This window comes from Mesoplodon densirostris, chromosome 19 (genome assembly GCF_025265405.1).
Source record: "Mesoplodon densirostris isolate mMesDen1 chromosome 19, mMesDen1 primary haplotype, whole genome shotgun sequence".
Classification (NCBI taxonomy): domain Eukaryota; kingdom Metazoa; phylum Chordata; class Mammalia; order Artiodactyla; family Ziphiidae; genus Mesoplodon; species Mesoplodon densirostris.
In genome coordinates, this window is record NC_082679.1 from 13,471,959 (window position 1) to 13,484,558 (window position 12,600).

At 47.8% G+C, this 12,600-nt stretch overlaps 1 pseudogene; it reads right to left on the minus strand.

The window, feature by feature from the left end:
• Window positions 1-4,229: 4,229 nt before the first annotated feature.
• LOC132479578 (interferon lambda-3-like) lies at window positions 4,230-6,165 on the minus strand (annotated as a pseudogene).
• Between the last annotated feature and the right edge of the window lie 6,435 nt (window positions 6,166-12,600).

Genomic DNA, 12,600 nt, shown 5'->3' on the forward strand with positions numbered 1-12,600 from the left:
AATGGATCTGGGCAGACAGGATGGGAGGCAGCAAGGACAGAGGCACCAGAGAATCACAGGCCAGAATCACCCAGTGGCCTAGCCACACTTATCTATCTCAGTCATCACGACTCCTGGGTACTGAGGGCTTCCCACACACCAGGCACTGTGCTCACAAACCCTCCCTGATGCATGAATAGAGAGTGTGCAGCTCAGCCTCTGGCACATAGCACTTACAAAATGGACTTAAGATAGTAAGCATGATTACATCTATACTCTGCAACAGATGTGTGCGCTGTGTGCACCCTCTTATTTATTTATTTTTGGATAGGTAAGAAGTGGATTTACTTAGAAACACACTCCACAGACAGAGTGTGGGCCATCTCAGAAGGCAAGAGGCCTTGTGTACCCTCTTTTTTTAGATAAGGAAACTGAAGTTCAGAGAGGTGAGGACCTGCCCAAGATCATGCAGGCAGTAAATGGCAGAGCCATGATTGGAAAGTTTACTGCCTCCAAATCCTGCACACCTAACCATCTGACTATATTGTCTCTGATCCACCTGATAAAGCTTTCTTGAGCATGTACTATGTACCTGGCCCTGTGCAGGGGCTACAACAGTGAACAAAATAGACAAAACAAGAAACCCCTGCCCCATGGAGTGAGGAGACAGTAATCAAGCAAGTAAATAATGGGTGTCTGGTAGTGAATAAGTGTCACGTTGAGAATGAAAACAGGATGCTGAGATGGGATGACTGAGAGGCTTACCTTAGGTTAGAAGGTCAAGGAAGGTGATGCTGGAGCTGAAGAAATCCACTTTGGGAAGAGCCAGGGAAGAGCATTCCTGGCAAAGAGAACAGCATGTACAAAGCCCCTGAGGCAGGAGTGTGCTTGGTGTGTTGGAGGTATAGCGTGTCTGGAATGGAATAAGGGGGAGAGTGAGAGGAGAGCAAGTGGGAGAGGCAGGCAGGGAGCAGGTTCTGCAGAGCCTTGTGGGCTGTGGTCAAGAGTAAAGATTTTATTCTCAGAGCTGTGGGAAGCCAGTGGAGTGTTTTCAGCTGGGGCAGTATATGGCCTGATTTCCATGGAGAATCCAACTTTGAGCAGGGCATGCCTGTCTTCAAAACAAAATCAGGAACGGCCACCTCAGAACTTGGCATCCACCCATCAGCATATTTGGGGCCTACGTGGTCCCCGGTTCAGCCCTTTGGATGACAACCATCACCTTCCTTCCCCTGTAACTTCAGGTCTTTCATTTTAACAGAGAAGTATTTATCAATGCCAATGACATGCTTGGTTTTGTTTTTTCCCAAAATTGAGAGATTTAAACCCAAGAACAGGTACATTAGGTGAGAGAGGGCATAGTATCATTCGAGGGGAGTATTGGAAGATCTGCTCTGTGCCCTGGTCCTGTGATGGGCACTGGTGACCCAGCAGTGACCAATTGGTCAACAGTGACCGACTGACCAAGACAGCTCCAGTTCCTGCCCTCTTGGAGCTCAGGCAGACAGATGGCAATAGGGCTGCGGTGGGAGAAACATAAAGCCTATCAGAGCCCAGAAGAGCTGCCTGACCCTGCCTGGAGGTTCAGGGTAGCAAGTGACAGGAAGTCAGCTTAACTGGATTAAGTGTAAAAAGTGTGCATTTGTTGGCTCATGTAGCTAGGAAGGAGACAGTCAAGGGTAAAGCTACCAGGAACTTGGCCTTAGAGACTGGAACCCAGGCTCAACTCCATCATGACAGTCTTCCCATTCATTTCTCTTCTCCGCTTGTCTCAGCTCAGATGTATCCCCTTCAACTGCATGTAGTAGGGAAAATGGCCACTTATTTACAGACACAGACTCAATCCTTCTAGCACCATAGCCCAGAGGTAAAATGGCAAAATCTCCAGTCCTAAATGAAAACAAAAAATCCCAGGGAAGGGCTCTGATTGGCCTGACTGGGGACACATGCCACCCCTGCATTGATTGTGATATCCAAAGGAATGGAATGCTTTGACTGGCCAGGTTGGGGTCACACGTCCAGATCGTTTGGTTGAGGGACGAGGGAGGTGCTAAAAATATTTGGGTGAGCGATATGGAATTGCCAGTTTTGTAGGTTAGAAATGGCAGAACATTGGCAATTTCATATGGTTGAACCTAAATAGTCACTGGAAGAGTAGGATGGGAAAACTTATTGGGCATATAAAAGCAATAGAAACCCCAGTGCTCCACTCAGAAGGATTTTTTTTTTTTTTTTTTTTTTTTTGTGGTACGCGGGTCTCTCACTGTTGTGGCCTCTCCCATTGCGGAGCACAGGCTCCGGACGCGCAGGCCCAGCAGCCATGGCTCACAGGCCCAGCCGCTCCGTGGCACGTGTGATCCTCCCAGACCGGGGCACGAACCCGCGTCCCCTGCATCGGTAGGCGGACTCCCAACCACCGCGCCACCAGGGAAGCCCACTTAGAAGAAATTTTGGTGGAGGAAGTGATATTACTGAGACATAGGGAATGAGTGGAAATTAGATGAAGACGTGGTAGTGGTGGGAGAGTAGTGGGGACATGTCCCAAGCAGAGGGAACAGCTTATGCAAAGGCTGTCATGAGGGAGGCAAGGGAAGACTGGTCACTTTACTCTGGAGATGGGGTGCTCTGACTGGGCACACCTGAGTCTTGTGTCCAACCAATGAGGGAATGGGAAAGGGGGGTCACGCCCCAGAGGAAAATTGAGAAGCTTTACCAGGTGAAATGGACGCTGGGCAGGCAAACCAAAATATATCCAGTTCAAAATTTCTTTGTTAGGCCTTGGCATCTCCAAGCAGAGGTTTGCAACCTTGTTTCAATTACATCACTCATATTGAAAAGGGGTATATGCCTGAACTCAGACATGTCCTACATGATTCAAATTTTTATTATCAAATAATTGGTCTCTTTCTCTGGGTTCTTTGCTGGGCATACAGAGATGGATTTTTGAGGATACATTTGGCTGAAGAAACAAAACCCAATTAACATGACTCAAGATATTTGGTTATCTCATTTAATATGTCTGGAGTTGGGAGTTTGGAGCTGTTAATGCAATAGCTTATTGATATCACCAATGATCCATTCTCCTACTATTTTGTTCCACCTTCCTTAGAAGAATAGTTTCATATTCTAGGCTTGCTGCCTCATTGGCCACCACAGCTCCAGGTCTCTCGTCCTTATACCAATGAACTAAGCAGGAAGGAAGGGAACAAATGGAAAAGCTTTCTTTGTGTTAAGGAAGAAAAAAATCCGAAAACAATAAAAATGACAGCAATAAATGCATATATGGGACTTAACCTGGGCCAAGAATTGTTTTCAATTCTTTACATAAATTAACTCACTTAAGAAGCCCTTCAGTCTCATGGCCACTCCAAACTGCAGAGGCAAGTGATCCACACTGGGCCTTGTCCAATTTCGTGACCCACAGAATCTGTGAGCATAATAAGATAGTTGTTTTACTCCACTAAGTTTGGGGTGTTTGTTATAACTTGGAGGATATTGTTTGTGTGAAAGCTGGAGCCATGGCTGCTGTCTTGAGACCGTGAGGTAGCCAGAGTAAGAATCAGTCAACAGAAATGGAAAGAACCTGGTTCCCCAATGACATTGTTGAATGAATGAATGAATGAGTTTTGGAACTGCCCTGCCAATGCACTTTTTACTGTGACATAATAAATTCATTTTTGTTCTACCCATTTGAGTTGGGTTTCTGACACATTATAGGATAAAGCATCCTGACTGATATAGACTTCCATCTGTCCTAGGTACATATGGAAAAGAGAGATATACAGTTCACACAGGGAGAGATATATAAACGTGCATAAATACACACACACTTACACACACGTGGGCATGAATATGCTGTTATACGTCTTCAGTTGGACTCAGGTTCAGGCAGATACTCACTTGGATGCCTGTACATACTCAGTCACAGAAGTCAGGCACACGCAAATATACGCAACCTGTCATGAATTTTGCCTGCACTACACAGACATCCACACTCAGTCACAGACCCCCAGTCACACACACACACACACACACACACACACACACACACACTCAAAGATTCACTTATCACAGAAGATTCCAATTCCTTACTGTTTATTTCTGCATATTATATAAATGTAGAAAAAGAAACATTTCTTTCAGGTCTTAGTCAGGGCTGCAGGGGTGAGAAGAAATAACTTAAGGCAGGGCTGGGGTTAGTGCATAAATAAGGTCTGGGTTCCCAGATGGGCTGGGGTAGGTCCCAGTTATCAGATGCACAGGTCTCCTCTGGCAGCACAATTCAGGTCCCAAGTGAGGAGGTGGAAGAGGATGAATGTGACAGAGGCCTTGAGGCCATCTTGAAACTCCTGTGGGAGAGACGAGAAGGTGGTTTCCCATTGCCCAGGCATCAGCCTCCTCCTTACCCAGGACCCAGGCATCCACCCTCTTCCCGGGTCACTCACCTTCTTTGGGGCCTCCTGGAGCCGATGCAGCCAGTACTGGAAGCGGCTCCTGGGGCCTGGACCCTGCTGTGGGCTGAGCCTGCACCTGAGAACAGAGGAAGGTGGTGTGTGAGACAGGGCTTGGGAGAGAGGGGTGAGGTCCCACCTTCCCAGAACCCACAGATATGGCCCGGGTGTCCCGAGTGCTCACACAGGCCTGGAGCTTGGAGTGGATGTGGTGCAGCGTGTGAAGTGGCTGGTCCAGGATGTGATCCAGGGATGAGTTAGCCACCATCCCCAGGACCCTTCAGTGTCAGGGCCAGCTCCGCCTCCAAGGCTGTGGGGTGCTCCTACACCTGAGGAGAGGTGAGAGAGAACAGGTGAGGTGGAAAGGTGAGGAAGGATAGGCAAGAAGGCCCAGTTAAGTGGGGACAGGTAGGAAGAACAGGGGAGGAGGGCAGGTGATATGAGACATATGAGGGAGACAGGTGATGGGACAGGTAAGGGGAGACAGGAGAGGGGAACACATGAGGAAGGCGGCAGATGAAGGGGATACAGGTGAGGCAGAATGATAAGGGAAGAGGAAAGTGAGGGAACAGGTGAAAAAGTGAAATGGGGACAAATGAAAAGTGACTCATGAGGGAGGTCACCAGGGTCTGAAGAACGGGGCTGGGAACGGGTGAGAAGAGAACAGTTTGGGGAGGTAGATGAGCACGGGACAGTTGGCTGCATAGGTGAGAAGCGTGGAGGAAGGAGAAGTGTTCGCTGGGAAAAGATCAGCGGAGGAAGATGACAAGGGACAGAGGTGAGAGCGCGGGGAGGGCAGGTGAGAGGGGATGAGGGAATCAGTGTTGAGAGTAGATGGTGACAAGGTGGGCAGGGCAAGGGGCACAGGCTGGGGCCAGAGCCGGGAGAGAAGAGAGAAGTGAGAAGGAACAAGGTAAGAGTGCAGGTGAGAGGGACAGGTGGGGGAGATAGGGAAGTGAGGACAGGCAGAGAGATGATAAAAAGGAACCCAGGGGAGGGACAGGGTCAAGGGAGCAGTTGGGGAGGCACAGGGGCCCAGGACAGAGGAGGAGAGACCAGAGAGAGGGAAGCACAGGTGAGATAAAGGACATCAGGGGCCACCTGCAAAGCCAGAGGAGCGGGGCGGGCAGGTGAGGGCAGGCGGGCTTGACTCTCCCAACTCACCTGCAGCTGCCTCAGGTCCCGGGTCCTGGGGAAGAGGCGGGAGCTACAGTTACAGTCCTTCTGCAAGAGAGACACTTCCCAGAGAGCAAGGGCAAGGTCAGCCCACAATGGGAGGGACAGAGGCTAGCAGCAAGGATGAAGGTCTAGCAGGAGGGCTTGAGTTTAATCCACAGCAGAGAGAATAGATGTTAGTCATAGCCGAAAAGCTAGAGGCTAGCCCATGTAGCAGGACGATAGAGGTTAGGCCAACAGTAGCAGGGTAGCAGCTTGGCTATGGTAGAAAGGGCAGAGGTTAGCCCACAACAGGGACTTACCAAGGCATCTTTGGCTTTTTTTTTTTTTATGGCCGCACCCCGCGGCTTGTGGGATCTTAGTTCCCTGACCAGGGATCGAACCCGGTCCCGGCAGTGAGAGCGTGGAACCCTAACCACTGGACCGCCAAGGAATTCCCATCCTTGGCTTTCTTGAAGGCCACCAGCTCGCTTGGCAGCAGAGATTTGAACATGCCAATGTCGCAGCCCTTCCTGGTTGTGGTGGGGACAGGACATGCTCTAGCCAAGCCCAGCCCCATGGTCGTCACCAGAACTAGCGTCAAGTCTGCAGCCATGGCCAAATCGCAAACTGCTTCCCCAGCTGCCTGGCTCGGCTTTTTAGCCAAGCTAAATGCGCAACCCTGGCTGAGGGCTTTGACTTTAAAAGGCATGAGTGGATGGGACCAGCTGCTAAGCCAGGTGAGTTGACAGGTATGGGCGGGACCAGGTGAGCTCAGAGCTATGCCCAGAAGGAAAGAGAAACTGAAATCCCAGGAGGGAGCCTGAGAAGTTCCTGAACCTAGTTTAGGAAACCCTGGGATGTTGGGGAGCCCCTGACTGAGGCTGAGGCAGGAAGAGAAATGGGAAGCTGTCACAGCAAGGCAGGGGCTGGGGCGGGGTGTGTGTGGGCGGGGCTGCTGGAGCAGCAGAGAGGGAGCTTCCTCCACTGGCTTAAGCGTGTTCCGCTAACTCATTCATATGAGGCTCCGAACATTCCCGTGAGTAGTTATTTTTATCATCACCCCCCATTTTACCAGTGAAGGAACTAGGGCACAGGAGGGTAAAGTGACTTAACCTAAGGTCCCACAGGTGTTTAATGGCAGAGCTGGGGTTTGAATGGAATCCCATGCAATTACTCCCTATTCTGTGTACAGCCAAAGCAGAAGATGGGAACCTCTGGGACCCACAGACGTCCAGCTTTCCTTTCTCTCCCTCTGGGTAGCATGAAAGGCCAGGAAGTTCCTCATTTGTGGGGCAAGAGCACGTGCTGGGGACTGGAGGGGCTGCCTGAAAAGAAGGCAGTGAGTAGGGCTTCCAGAAGGCAGGCAGAGTCTGGTTGCTTTGCTATCATCATCCCCTGCGGCGATAATCATTGTGTAGTGAGAAGGGAATTGCTCTGATGTACAGGCACTTCACATTTTTCATTCCTTTATTTTTTTCTTGGCCCTTAGGTGCAGAAAGATACTAATCATACTCTTCGGATCATAATATAGAATCACAATTGGCCCATGAAAGACCCTCTAAGCTTTTACCCCCAGCCTCATGCCCAAGCCCTATCCCATCCCTCCCCTTCACAGACACCCACTTTAATGTGCTTGATACATAGCTGCGAAGATATATCTTTATACTTTGTGATTTTGTGTGTGTATATGTCTCCAATTTACATAAATGAGATTGGGCCATAAATCTTGTTCTGTTTCTTCCCCCTCTTTTTTTAAACTTAACAGTATGTTTCTGAGGTCCGTGTAGTGGTGTACATCAATCCCTCTGTTTCTTTTTTTTTAAAATAAATTTATTTATTTTATTTTTGGCTGCGTTGGGTCTCCATTGCTGCGTGTGGGCTCTCTCTGGTTGTGCGAACAGGGGTAATCTTCATTGCAGTGCGCGGGCTTCTCATTGAAGTGGCTTCTCTTGTTGCAAAGCATGGGCTCTAGGCTCGCGGGCTTCAGTAGTTGCAGCACGCAGGCTCAGCAGTTGCGGCTCGCGGGCTCTAGAGCGCAGGCTCAACAGTTGTGGCGCATGGGCTTAGTAGCTCTGTGGCATGTGGGATCTTCCCGGACCAGGGCTCGAACCCGTGTCCCCTGCATTGGCAGGCGGATTCCCAACCACTGCGCCACCAGGGAAGGGAAGCCCCCAAGCTCTCTGTTTCTAACTGCTGTGTTGTATTCCATGGTGTGCCAACAGCATTCCTTCACTTATTTATTCCTCCAGTGACGGCCATTTAGGTTGCCTCCAGCTCCCTATCACCATAAGGCTCACACACATCCTCTCTGTGGGAGGTTTTCTAGGCTGCTGTAGCCCCAAGCGGGTGCCCCCACCCTATCACTTCAGCTCATTTTCTCTCTCACTTGTACATCTGGTTCCCACACGCGCTGACAGCTTCCCACCTCATGTGTCCGTATCTATCTGCTTCTCTATCTGAGTCTTTCTCCTGTGGGCATGCAGAACAGACTGGAAGTGCCAGGATTAATTCCCCATGGGCAATCTTCAACCAGTGAGGGTCAGGAGCTTGTGCTTAAACACTTTTGCTTCCCTTTTCCTCAGTGAGTCAATTCTGAGGTATGTTCTACATGATTTCTCAATTCCTTAGAGGGTCCTGGGTACCAATGAGCTCTAGTTGTTCACAGTGGTCACCCTTTCGGGGCTGGGACTAGGGTGAGGAAGCAAGGTGTCTAGGGTGCAAAATTTAAGGAGCCAGCCCCCCTCAGGTTCAGGTAAGCGCCCTAGGTGCCTCACTTGCTTCACTCTAGTCCACACTCTGCACCATTTATTGGCTTTTCCTCTCTTTCCTTTAAAAAAAAAAATTGTGGGCTGTGCCTCGCAGCTTGTGGTATCTCAGGCCCCCGACCAGGGATTGAACCCGGGGCCATGGCAGTGACAGCACCAAATCCCAGCCACTAGGCCACCAGGGAACTCGCAGCTGTTTTCTCTTTCAGTCCCAATCTTCCCGCTCACTTGTATTCCCTGGGGATACCTCCCAGATAAACTACCTATGCCCTTTGCTCAGGGCATGCTTTGGGGAGATCCCAAACTCAATCCTGATCCCTATTCAGGAGTAAGATTTCTGAGGCACAGGGCACACCTGTGCTTATATTGTCTAGTTAGCACCATTCCGTAGAACTTTCTGCAATGATGGAAGGGTTCTATATCTGTAATGTCCAATACAGGAGTTACTAGCCACATGTGGCTGTTGAGTACTTAAAATGTGGCTAGTGTGTTGGAGGAACTGAATTTTCAATTTCTTTTTTTCCCTTAATTTAAATCTAATTGCTATATGTGGCTGGTGGCTTCCATAATGGGCAGTGCAGTTCTAAATACTCATCTTGTTCTCCCAAATAGTTGCACCTACTTCCCTCCCTTTGGAGGTGCTCGAGAGATCCTGTATCCCTGCAATAGGGTGGCCTCCTCAACACCTGGCTCTGACTTAGATGATGAGGTCCTAGACTTTGACTATGAGCCTGCTGCAACATAGATGAGACTTTTGAGGTTGAAGACAGAGGTGAGTGAATTTTGCATGTGGAAGGAATGTAAATATCTCATGGCCAGAAAGCAGTCTGTAGTAGTTTCAAAACATGTCTTCAAAAACTTTGACCCTTTCCCTACCGAGAAGTGGGTCTGTCCCCTTCCCTTCAATCTGGGTTGACCTTTGTTGGGCTGTACCCTGAAGGCCTGCAAGCCCTGTACTTGCCCAGCCTCAAGGTCAAAGAAAGAGCCCAGAGTGAGTGACAGAGGCATCGATGGTTTAATGGATGGGGGGATCTTACATTTCTGAAGCAAGGTCCTGGAGTGACTCCCCACCGGGTGTGGCAGACAGCGGGCAGGACATGGTGGTAGCAGTATTTGCTACGGGGGTTTGGGAGGGAGGTTACCAGTTAGAGGGGGGAACTGATGTCAGGTTGGCTCACTGGTTACCAGGGAAACCAGCAGAGGAGCATGGCCCCTCACCACCCCTCGGATAAGCTGTCTTGGTGGAGACATTCTGATTTAAGATTAGAACAATCACTAGCTGGGACTGGAGGCAAGTCTGTAGGTGTTTACTGATTAAGCTCTATGATTTAGAGGAAGGGTCAGTCATGTGAGTAGGGTGTAGGTGAAGCAGGGACTGGTCAAGCAGGGGATGTACAGAGAGCGAGAGAACAGCCGTCTTGGGTGGCCTTATCATACAACCTAGTGGCTCACGTGTAACCATAGGTGCTGCATGACCTCTGGGTCTAAGTCAGAAAAGACTTAGGCAGCGTCTGTGTCATTCTCTCTCTCTCTCTCTCTCTCTCTTTTTTTTTTTTTGCCATGCCGCAGGGCATGTGGGATCTTAATTCCCCAACCAGGGATCAAACCCATGCCCCCTGCAGTGGAAACGCAGAGTCTTAACCACTGGACCACCAGGGAAGTCTCCGCATGTTTCTCTTGAGAATCTCTCTCTGGGGAAGGCCTGCTGCCATGTGAAAAGGATGAATAACCAGAGACCACCATGCTCCCACCCTGACTCAGCATCAACTGCCAGCCATGTGAATGAGACATCTCAGACATCCAGCCCAGCTCTCAGAACCCCCAGACTATGGTTGGGGCTCTATCATCTCTAATCCCCACCCCACCAAGGACTCTACACAGCCATTTTTACTCTACTGCTCCCAGGCCTCTGTGGCCCAAATAACAAAATAATTATATATGCACACATACATTCATACATATACAATCTCCCCTTTTATATACAAATGGGTATATATATATATATATATATATATATATATATATATATATACACACACACACACACACACACATATACATACATGCATACATACATACATACATATCTGGTTACAATTACTATGAAACAAATTATCCAAAACTCCAAAAAATGTGATTCAGCCACTGTACGCTACTGTACAAGGTGACCAGCACTGGGAATGTATAAACAGAGCTCTGATTATTGTTCTGGCAGTAACATTTTAAGAAAGGAATTAGAGCCTCATATTATAATACTCCAAATATCCAGGATACAAAAGAAAATAATTCATTATACTTGATGTCTCAAGAATCAGGAAAATCTTAAACAGAATGGGAAAAGCCAATAAGTAGATACCAACACCAAGATGATGCAGATATTAGAATTATTTGACAAGAATTTTAAAGTAACTATTGTAAAAATGCTTCAAGGAGCAATCATGAATGCTCTTGAAACAAATTAAAAAATAGAAAGTCTCAGCAAAGAAATAGAAGACATAAAGAACTGAATGGAAATTTTTGAATTGAAAAATACAATACTTGAAATAAAACTCACTGGAAGGGGTAAATAGAAGAATGAAGATGAGAGAGAGAAGAATCAGTGATCTTCATAAGAGACCAATAGAAATTATCCACTCTGCACAACAGAGAGTAAACAGACTGAAGTCCAAACAAAAGAGGAGTAGATTTTTAAAAATTAAAAGGGAGCTTTTGGGACAAAGGGAGCCTCAGGGACCTTTGGGACAATAAAAAATGATCTAATATTCATATCATTGAAGTTCCAGAAGAAAAACAGAAAGAAACTGGGTCTGAAAAAAAGTTTTGAAGAAATAATGGCTAAAAATATCCCATAGTTAGCAAACTATATAAACCTACAAATTCAAGAAGCTGAATAACCCTTAAACAGGATAAATAAAAGAAATACAAATCTAGGAACATCATAAAAACACTTCTGAAAACTAAGGACAAAGAAAGAAACTTGAAAGGAACCAGAGAGAAAAGATGCATTACATTTTATAGGGGGACAATAATTTGATTGACAATGGATTGCTCTTCAGAAACCATAGAGGCCAGGAGAAAGTGACCCAGTTTTCAAATGCTGTAATGAAAGAACTGTCAACCAAGATTTCTTTATCCAGTGAAAAATATTCTTTAAGAAAGAATATGGGACTTCCCTGGTGGCGCAGTGGTTAAGAATCCGTCTGCCCATGCAGGGGACACGGGTTCGAGCCCTGGTCTGGGAAGATCCCACATGCCGTGGAGGAGCTAAGCCCATGTGCCACAACTACTGAGCCTGTGCTCTAGAGCCCGCGAGCCACAACTACTGAGCCTGCGTGCCACAACTACTGAAGCCCGCATGCCTAGAGCCCGTGCTCCACAACGTGAGAAGCCCACACACCACAATGAAGAGTAGCCCCCACTTGCTGAAACTAGAGAAAGCCCATGCGCAGCAACGAAGACCCAACGTAGCCAAAAAAAAAGAAAAAAGTAAATGGTTGGAAAAAGATATAGCAATCAATAGAAAGCTGGAGTGCCAATAGAAATACTAGATAAAGTAGGCTTTAGGAAATTATCAGAGACAGAGAAGGACATTACATAATGATAATAGGGTCAATGTACCAAGGAGACAAAACAATCTTAAAAGTGTATACACCAGGGCTTCCCTGGTGGCGCAGTGGTTGAGAGTCCACCTGCCGATGTAGGGGACATGGCTTTGTGCCCCGGTCCGGGAAGATCCCACATGCCGCGGAGCGGCTGGGCCCGTGAGCCATGGCCACTGAGCCTGCACGTCTGGAGCCTGTGCTCCGCAGCGGGAGAGGCCACAACAGTGAGAGGCCTGCATACCGCAAAAAAAAGCACCACCAACAAACAAAATTAAAAATAGGATACCTCTTACAATTGCTAAAAAAAACCCACTTAGATATAAGTCAACAAAATATAGATAGAATCTGTATGTTAAAAGTTACAAAATTCTGATGAAATGTTACCGAGACCAAGCTCATATGGCTTGCTGCACAACAGGCCAATAAATCGAGAGATGAGTTGGGGCAAGGAATAGGGGCTTTATTTGGAAAGCGAGCAGACCGAGAGCGTGGTGGACTCGTGTCCCAAAGAACCATCTTACCCGAGTTAGAATTCAGGCTCCTTTCATGCTAAAAAGGGAGGGGGTATGGTTCGTCGTTGCAAGCTTCTTGGTGGGGAAATCCTTTGTTCTCTCAGCTATTCACTGTAGGGCTGGTTGCAATATT